The sequence below is a fragment of the Hippoglossus stenolepis genome, chromosome 2 (genome assembly GCF_022539355.2).
Source record: "Hippoglossus stenolepis isolate QCI-W04-F060 chromosome 2, HSTE1.2, whole genome shotgun sequence".
In the NCBI taxonomy this organism is placed as follows: Eukaryota; Metazoa; Chordata; class Actinopteri; order Pleuronectiformes; family Pleuronectidae; genus Hippoglossus; species Hippoglossus stenolepis.
The window spans coordinates 25,125,719-25,135,596 of NC_061484.1; positions in this window are offsets into that span (position 1 = coordinate 25,125,719).

Below are 9,878 nucleotides of genomic sequence, written 5' to 3' on the forward strand. Positions count from 1 at the left end.
AATATCAATACAATCTTAATAAACTCAACTGGGACTCATCAACGTCACGACAACAGGAGCGTTCCTGGCAACAACAACGACTGATTCTCCAGGTCAGGTTCTGCGGAGTGAGTCGAGCTTCACTGAACTTTGAATGAACAGGTGAACGGCTCTCGGTGCAGCAGCGGGGGGGTGCAGCTTCACGGTTCTGAGGACTGAGTCCAGGCGGCAGCTCAATAATTGCAGGTCACTGAAAGAGAAGCTGCGACCAGCATCACCACCAGCATCACCACGGGTCGAACAAACCGCCCGTTCCCAACAGGCAGGATTATAACGGCCCAAAATCAGGGAAACCTACTCACAGGATTCTGAAGAGGGTGAAATAAGCTGGAGAAGTGATGATGTGATTTCTGAAACTTGTGACTGCAAACACGTAGAAAGTGAAGTCAAACAATTTAAGGGAAAATTAAAAACAGGTTGCAATATTTTGTGTACTGCGAAAAACAACTTGAATTGTCAGGAGAGAGCGAGGAGGGATCCGCTCCTGTGGTTGTAGTCAAAATTAGAAACAGACTGAGAAAACTGAATCAAACGAGTGAATGGAATTAATAACACATGTTATTTAAGTCATATTTGTTGATTGAATTGAGTGCAGCATTTAAACCGACTACAAAACTCTGACATTTGCCTAAGTTGCCTCATTATGTAGCAGCCTCTGTGAAACATTAGCATTCAGTCGGAGTCGCGTCAGTATCTGTGTCTCCAGCTGCTGAACGCTGCTCCGTGTTCACTCACCTTGTCTGTCTGCAGCTCTGGTGCGGAGCAGGTGGCAAACACCGGGCTTTTTTTTTAAAAAGGCAGGACACAAGGCGGCTGCTGCTGCTGCTGCTGATGATGATGATGATGATGATGATGATGAGAGCAGTGACACCGAACCACAACAGCCGAGTGAAACCAAACAAGGAGGAGAACGAGGAGAGCTGGAGAAGCTTCGTGGAGCTGCAGTCGGGTGATAAGTGTCTGCGTCATTCTGTTCTGGATATAATGAAAAGCATTGACGGGCCCGATGAATATCCTGTAAATACACGCTGAGGATTTACCCATGATCAGGCAACTTCTTTATATTCTGTCATTTTGACATTTCAGATGATTTAAATCGTTCTTACCACGTGATCAATAATTGTTTTGATGTATATAGGCTTCAGGTGCTGCCTGTAGTCGTATAGGAAGCAGGGAAACCTCAAAATATCCATTTTTGAAATATGTATGATGTCGTTTATCATATGACGTCATATGATGGGAATAATTTTCCGATAAATATTAGTTTTAGATCTTGGAAAAACTTGTGAGTTATTGCACACACACACAGACACACACCCACACACATGACTATGCATTAACCATATGCCATAAAAAAAAGATGGAAAGTGGAGCCAAAGTGTCTCGACCGCCCCCTGGTGGCTGGCTGGAGTATCAACCTCTGTCTCCTCCATGTTAGTGGATGGGACATAGACCGAAGTCTATGGTAAAAACTGACACTGAGGTCACGATTGGTCGAGTGTGTGTATCTGCGCTACCCCGGCTCCACCCCCCCCCCGATTGCTCCAGCGCAGATTCTGACTCTTTGTATCTGGGTTATTTTAGCTTCACCTCTGAACGGTGGGAGGAAGCGGAGTTGACGTAACAAAACACTTAAAACGTCCTTTTTCGTCCATATAAGCTGAGTAAATAATAGCATCGTGTAAAGGATTGATTAAATGTAACTACAGTGCACATAAATAAAGGTATCCAAGCCATCAAAGTGTTTCCAGTACAGCGTGAAGGAGTTTGAAGAATGTGTGCTGGTAATCACCTACAGTATCTGGCTCACAGTTTACGTGTTTATCTAGATCTGTCTTCCCTCCTGATGAAAAGCTCCTTATCTTAATGGCTGCACAGACACATTCACACGCAGCGGACAGTTTATCACCTTCCCCTTCACCCCCTGCTCGCGATTAACAGATTTATCTGTTTTCAAGTGTCTGAACAATGTCTGTTTTTCTAATGCACGGCACATTATAGAAACGCCGCGCTGTTAAATCAACAAGACAAATACCTCCAGACAGGCTGTCTGTCTCTGCTATTAGCCAACACATGAATCACATTTGTTACAGATTATATTGAATTAACCTTGTGTAGTGTTTCATCACTGAGGTCATCTGTGGGGAACTGAGCCCTGATTTATTCCACGGTGCGTCCGCGGCCGTAATGTGGGAAAGGACGGAGGTGGAAGAGGGAGGAGAGGTCACACACAGGCTGTAACAGAGATGCACTGCGGTGATTGTGTTTACATTGATCCACGGCACCTCCACTGTGTTTGTCAGAGTGTGTGAGGGTGGTGCAGCTACTGTAAAAAACAAACAAACAGAGAAAGGTTCCTTATCATATTAAAAGGTCCCTGGATTTTAGACAGTGCATCATAAATCTCACACTTGACTCGCTTTCTGATCCAAACGGAGAATTTCTCCCTTTTCCACAGGTTGAAAAATATCATGTACCAGTTCACTGGAAAGCAATTTGGAGCTGAAGAGGCAAACCTGACCTGAAACCTTCCACATCCACACAAATAACAGCTCAGTGTTTCCAGACTGGACCGACACTGTTCCTGCTTTACTGCCGCAATTACAATCTGCTATCAGCTGATTTTGGAGTGATATATCTGTGAGGGGAGCCTATAAAATGTTTAATACTGTTTTCTGATCACTGGTTCAATCACTGATAGAGCACACACACACACACACACACACACACACACACACACACACACACACACACACACACACACACACACACACACACACACACACACACACACACAGGTATGAGCACATTGAGTCCAGCCCAGAGAAGATTACTTTTCCTTTACTGTGGAAATCAATGAGAGCACTCCATCGCTCAATTTAATGCTCACACCTTCCCAACAAAAACACGCACACACACACACACACACACACACACACACACACACACACACACACACACACACACACACACACACACACACACACACACACATATACTCCGAAAGATGACAGTACGTGGCAGGTAGGCTTACTTGTGATCGTGTTTAGGAAAGAGGATTAGAAATATTCTATTAGTGTTAGAGAATTAATTAATTCACACACACACACACACACACACACACACACACACACACACACACACACACACAAACTCCAATTTCCTCCACTACTCCTTTGACGCACCTTTTTTCTTTATTCTGCTCCATCACTTCTTTCATTCTCTGCCCTTTCTCACAGAGTGTGTAGAGGGTCATGTGATATTCCGAAGTCACAGCAGGTCACTGTTGTGTCGTGAGTCTTGAACGTGTGTGTAAGTGTGTGGGTGTGTGTCTGTGTGTGTGTGTCAGAAGCACTGAGCCAGAGTAATGGGTTTGTTCAGCCGTCCGTTGCAGTTGTTTTGCTGTTGAATGATCCAGCAAACTGGTCAGAATCCCCAATTACACACACACACACACACACACACACACACATTCAACTTCCCCCTTTTTCATACAAACATTGAAAACTTATGGGCACAACATGCAAATACAAGTTGCCCCTCACTGTCGCTCGGTGCGTCTCACACAGACCCGTTTGTTCTCTGAGAGGAAGAGGAGCGCTGGAGAGGAACCGCTCCGCGTGATTCACATTCCGTCCAGACTCCGAAAGACGTTTTTAAACACCTCCGTCTCTAAGCTGCATACAGAGTCTCCCCTCGTCCGCTGTGCAGCTGCAGCGGCGAGGAGGTGAATGGAAACAGGCACATCCAGGGTCTCGTCCCTGTGATAACAACTGAGAGAGACAGACAACGCTGGAATCATACTAAACACGGGGACCACAACCTGCTGCAGGAGTCAATGAAGCTCAATAGATGAATAAAAAGTACTGAAATCTAACTTTTTCATCACTTTTTCCTGAGTAAACACTGAAATCATAAATTGCCAACGATGTCTAAATATAGAAACATGAATCAAATATCTCTGAAGTTAATTGAACGATGTACATTCTTTCAGTTTTTGAGATGTGCTCATTTTCCTCCACTCCTCTCCTCTCTTGTGCCACCGTGTATAATCAACCCGTTTTCCCCCTGCACGTCACGTGATGATGTCATGACGAGAGTAAAACATAATGAGGTAGAATGTTCAAACTTGTTGTGGTTTTTATTTTGGATCGATTTGAACAGGACCATGAAAACAATAATCATCCAGGGAGGTGGGTTTTCAGAGGCTTATTTATGAATCTTGGTGTCACGATTTATTTCACTATCAATTATCGATTGATGGTGAAAAGTTGCTGCGTCAACAAAAGCAAAACACAACAATGTGCGATGAAAAGCAAAGTTAAATATTAAAACACGATGCACGTGAACAGTGTGCGTTCAAGTGCAGGGATGGAAATCTACTGTTCGCCAACATGTTTTATGAAACAAACATTAGATCCACGTTTCCATTGTTTTTGTCCATTTGAAGTTGGACTTGTGTTCTTTTAATTACTTTACTTCGTCGTGACACAAATCTCAATATTTTCACAACAGAGATAGAAACAAGCAGTCATGTTGTTGTTATTTCGCCGGATGTTTGATTAAATTCTGTTGTCAAGATGGGAACTTAATTAGTTCTTAAACCCAGGAAACACTTAAAACCCTTCTAACATCAATCAGTGTCTAATGCTCCTCGGTTGCTTTCACACTTTTCTTTTATTTCAAATAACTCCCATTAGCAGACACAGTGGCTGATTCTAACTGGGGAATATCTGTGTAAAAAAAAAAAAAAAATCTGAGCAGGACTTGTGACCAGAGGCGTCTCGCTCTCTTTCTGTTCCGCAGCAACTTTTTTAATGAATTTGAGCCCATTTACACTTTTTAACGCCTCTTTTATCTGCATAAGATCCACATGAGATTCATCCACATTCAGCTTCAGCCCAGATTCTAGAACATGTGCCCTGACGGAGGTGGTGAGCAGCAGTGGAGGGAAACATGACTTCAAGTCTGAGTCGTGTCCTGATCTCCCCTTTTATTTTAAACACCCTGGGACGTACGACACACAAACAAACACGTGAAAGGTCAGAAGTAAAGTACAGGTTGTCATCAGATCAAGAGGCTTAGACACCAAACTATACATCACATGTAAACGAAGGATTCATTTAAACTTAAGAATCAAATTAGAGCAGAAGAAACAGAATCAGACACGGTGATGTTGAGATTGAAACAGATGTGTTTTGATGTGAGATTTGAACCAATGGGCGGGGGCGGTGCAGTAGTGGCTTCCTCACAGCAACAAGGTTCCTGGTTCAAGTCCCAGCTTGGACACAACCCTTCTCTGTGGAGTTTACATGTTCCCCCCCCGTGTCTGTTCAGATATTTTTAATTAAAAACCCACCTGTTCAGTCTGGCTTTTTTCTGGTTGTATTGTTTGTATAAATATATGTTTGTGTCAATTATATTTAGCTTATTCTATTTTGTTTTACTAAAATGTTACTGTTACTTACATATATTTCCTATAACTTTCTTTTATTGTTGTCTTTTCTATTATAGATTACGTTGGTTTTGCACTACTCACTAAATCTAACTCATTTTTATTTCATTTTTATGTCATTCTATGTTTTGCCAGTGACCTGAAAAAAGCTTTTTCCATTTAACCCCGGCCACGTTGACGCATCGCTAACAAACCAGATTCACGATCACTTCACAAGGTGATCGTGAATGCATCCCGGCAGGATGAGATTCAAGTGTCAGTCTCTACAGACGCAGCTCCGGTGGAAAGAGGTAAAAGCTTGGGAGACGAAAGCCAGCGCCTAGCAACCCGTTCCCCGACACGTCTCCGCGCTCAGCGTCATCACAGACTCTCCAGTGACGACCGAGACGCTGCACAACATCTCGCTTGGCCTCAGAGTGCCACTCTGCACACTGCTCCAGTAATGACCCCCGATCTGGAGGAATAACAGCGGAGGAAAAAAAACTAATCCAGGCCTTTACGTTTGTGGCAACAAGTGCACAGCGCACATTACAAAGCTATTAGAGTTTTAATTACTTATTAATTTGAATTGATGGACAAGATATGGTGTTATCGTGTTCCCCAGAGGTTATAACAGTCCGTCAGAGTTATTCCATCATCTCCCGCTGGTGTGATATTAATTCCCAGAGGAGGGAAGGTCATGTAACGTTTTATTCAAGGTGATTATGTGTCTGAATTAACTCCGTGTCTCTTCCTGATTAATAGTTGGGGAGTGTATTACAATTGCAGTGTGCGTTTTCCCTTGTGTGCGCGCGTGTGTGTGTGTGTATAAGCCCGTCTGAGGAGGTGTTGACTTGTTTGTTTCTGATGTAGATGAGTAGGTGTTACATTAAATACATTCCCCGCTTCACTCACTTTGTGTCTCAGCTCCACTCAGACATGTCACTACATATTACATCCTGTGTGTGTGTGTGTGTGTGTGTGTGTGTGTGTGTGTGTGTGTGTGTGTGTGTGTGTACGTGTGTAATGGAAATCAGAAAGGGGAAAGTCTCTCGCAGGTATCTCGGTTTTCATCTGGAAAAAAAAAATAAGATTAATGTGCAGAAAAAAGACACATTCAGCAAATGTGTCTCTGATCCTGTTCACATTAATCCAGGTTAAGACACGATGACAGACACAGAAAAATACAACACAACACATTTTAAAGTGATACTGAATGTCTATCTTTGAGCTTTTAAATAAGTTTTTTGATTGTTTAAATTCACATTTGTTATCAAATTTATAAAAATATCTACATTTATAGATCATAAAACCGCCACCTAGTGTTTCAAACAATGCTAACGGGGCTAACGCTTATGTAGAGTCAATATGTATATTTGAAAACGTACACACTCTTTCACAGATTGTGTATCTGAAAAGCTGCAAACATTCAGCTAGACCCCTAAACCCCCATCAGGCCTTCACTCAGAGACCTGTCCACACCTCTGAGTGTGCAGGTACACACGTTGTTGTACTTGTGTGTACCTGCGGTTCTCACACACACAACGCAAGTCAACACAACCTGCTCATATTTGCCCGATCTCCTGTGGCTGCATTGTACTTGAGCAGTGAGCTCTAAATGCATGTTTTGATTTTCCAGGGACATTTTGGTCAAAACTTAGAGGTGAAGTTAAGCTCCTTCATGGATAGTGAAGAGCAACTTTATCTCACTGCAAATATCTCACAGGGTTTCTCATGTGTCAATTTGTGCTCATTAGTCAATTCACTGTAAATTACAACGTGGCTGACAACGTACAGGAAGACTTTCGAACCTTGAAACACTCGTCACGCGATCGTCGTCAAACCTCTTGATTTATGTTCAAATTTGCAGCCGACTGGTTTATGGACTTCTTTGAAAGCCGGTTCAAGGCTCGATTGGAAGGTAGAAATTAAAAAGCCCCTCACTCCGGAGATAATGTGCGTCGCCGGGGCCAAGGTGACCTTCCATCATTCCTGCAGACCGGTGCAGACTCCACTCCGCGATGTTGAAAACCAGTCGTCACGGCCAAAACAGGATTATAATTGGGCTCTAAATCGTGTGATGTGTTCCGAGCTTCAAACAGAAACAAATCTGTGCTTGAACAAATCTTGCGGACCCGTTCTTCCCTTCTCTCTCGCGCTGCTCGCGGCTGAGAGGCAGCGACGGATAAACATCGTCTCGCAGACATAAACAGGAGAGAGCCACAGAAACAGATGCTTGTGTTTGGCGTTTGTTTTGTCTGTTCGCTGGTTTAACAGGAAATTTGCCAAAACCCCCGTCGACAGATTTCAGTGACATTTGGTGGAGAGCCGGGCCCGAGAGGAACGGATTGTTTGTTTTGGTTCAGCTCCAGATCCAATGTGTCCAATTACAAAGAACATAACTCCTGAATTAATCCACGACATCTGACGATAAACAGAAGAATCTGTCTGTTTGCACAACTGCTCGTCTCTTTGAATACTCACCTGTGGGTGTGGAGGAGGAGCAGTGTCGAAAGTCCCAACTATCCCATTGTGCAACATGTTTACTGTTCCAGGTCACATGCACTACAAATCTGAGAGCATGGCTTATTAACTCTGCACATTTACACTTGGATATTTTCAGCACTTCTGTACATGCAGTGTTTCTGTGGAGGCCAATTTGGACGATGCTCTCAAGGAGGCTGCAAACTGGACGTAGACAATCAGCCTCTGCGGGAAGGGAGGGAACATCTACATGCAAAAAATAGCATCTGTGTGTCCGCTACTCACGAGATGCACAAACAACATGCACGTACGCACACACGAGACAATGTGCACAAAATGAAGCAGAAAGCACACGAGGAGTGCAGACCCGAGAGGTAATTAGAGGATGCACGAGAGCTCTTCAGGCCGATTCATGGTTCTGTGCCAAAGCTACGTCGTAGGTACGCACGGGGCCCACGTCGTTGTGAGTATTCATGGTTGTGTGTGTGTGTGTGTGTGTGTGTGTGTGTGTGTGTGTGTGTGTGTGTGTGTGTGTGTGTGTGTATGTGTCGCTCTGCAATTACACCAGCTGAAACCTTCCCTGTCACTTTTGTTCTTCTCACGCGGACTTTCTCTCTGTTTGCAAAAACACAAAGTTGTGTCTCAGAGGTTTTGCTTGTATTAGAAAGGGCTGAGGAATAGTAACTTTTTCCACTGCGGCTCTGGAGCTGAACCCAGACAATGAACAGAGCTCCAGTGTCTTTAGTGAACAAGTGGGGGAATTAGCTGGAATCTGTGGTGACGTTGAAACACACAGAGAGAAAAGCTCTGTTCAAACAGACGGACTTTGAAAATGAAAACTTGATTTGCTGAAGCAAGTCGGCCTCTTATTGTATTAACACAGAGCAGAGAGAGTATTCTTGAAGATACATATGCATACAAACATATTTATATCCAAAACCACTGCATATTTCCATTTAAAGATCTGAATCAGGTGTCATATCTCATATAATATCTCAAGGGTCAGGAGATGATTAATGAAAGAACTCCTCAAATTCTGATTCTCGTTTTTCGTGACCTTTTCATAAACTTTGCTTTTTTTTCTCCTGACAAAATTAGAGATAATTCAACCTCATCAGGCCTCCAGCAGATTTTTCATATGAACCAATTTGAGAGATTAGGAGTGAAACACTTCCAACCTGTGATGAGGTGGCGTGATTTCATTTTAAGGGCACTCAGCACTTGGTCGAAGTCAGGAAGAGATCTGCTTTGATAGAGTCACAGCATGTTTACATTTAATAGAAACCAGGATCTTTACCGGACCTTTAACACCGAGGGGTTTTGTTGCAGAACCTGAATCGCAGGCACGAATCTGGGTGTAAATCTGGGCCTCGTGTGCTTCGGTCCATCTGCGCCAACCTCAGTGACCTTCTGACGACTCCAACACGGGTTGTTAGCGTTTATTCACTCAGAGAAACGCTGCCTCCGAACATGATCCAGTCACCGATTACGTCTGTTCTCACAAAGTCACCGTAAAAGAGTCATTTGTTCTACAGTATATAAATACAGTTTATAGGAGACAAGGTGGTTTTTATATTGTTGAACAAAGACACAAATCTGCGAATAAATGTTACAAACACAACGTTCGCCGGGTTCAATATGTTGATAAAGGTGTTATTGGTGGAATATGATTTACAACAACCTGGTCACGTGTTCAGTTTGACGCTCAGTTGGGATTCACAAGCGACTGAGGCAGCTCAGAAGCTCTGAAAACCAAACGACGTTTTGGCGAAGCTGATCGTCGTCTGGTGAGAAAAAGGTTACACATCCATTTATCCCCAAAAATAGAAGAGTGGCCACTTTGAATGAAAAAAGCTCAGTCATTATAAACTCACCCTGATTTATTCCTCGGAGCAACTTTTTTACTTCCACTTCTTTTCTC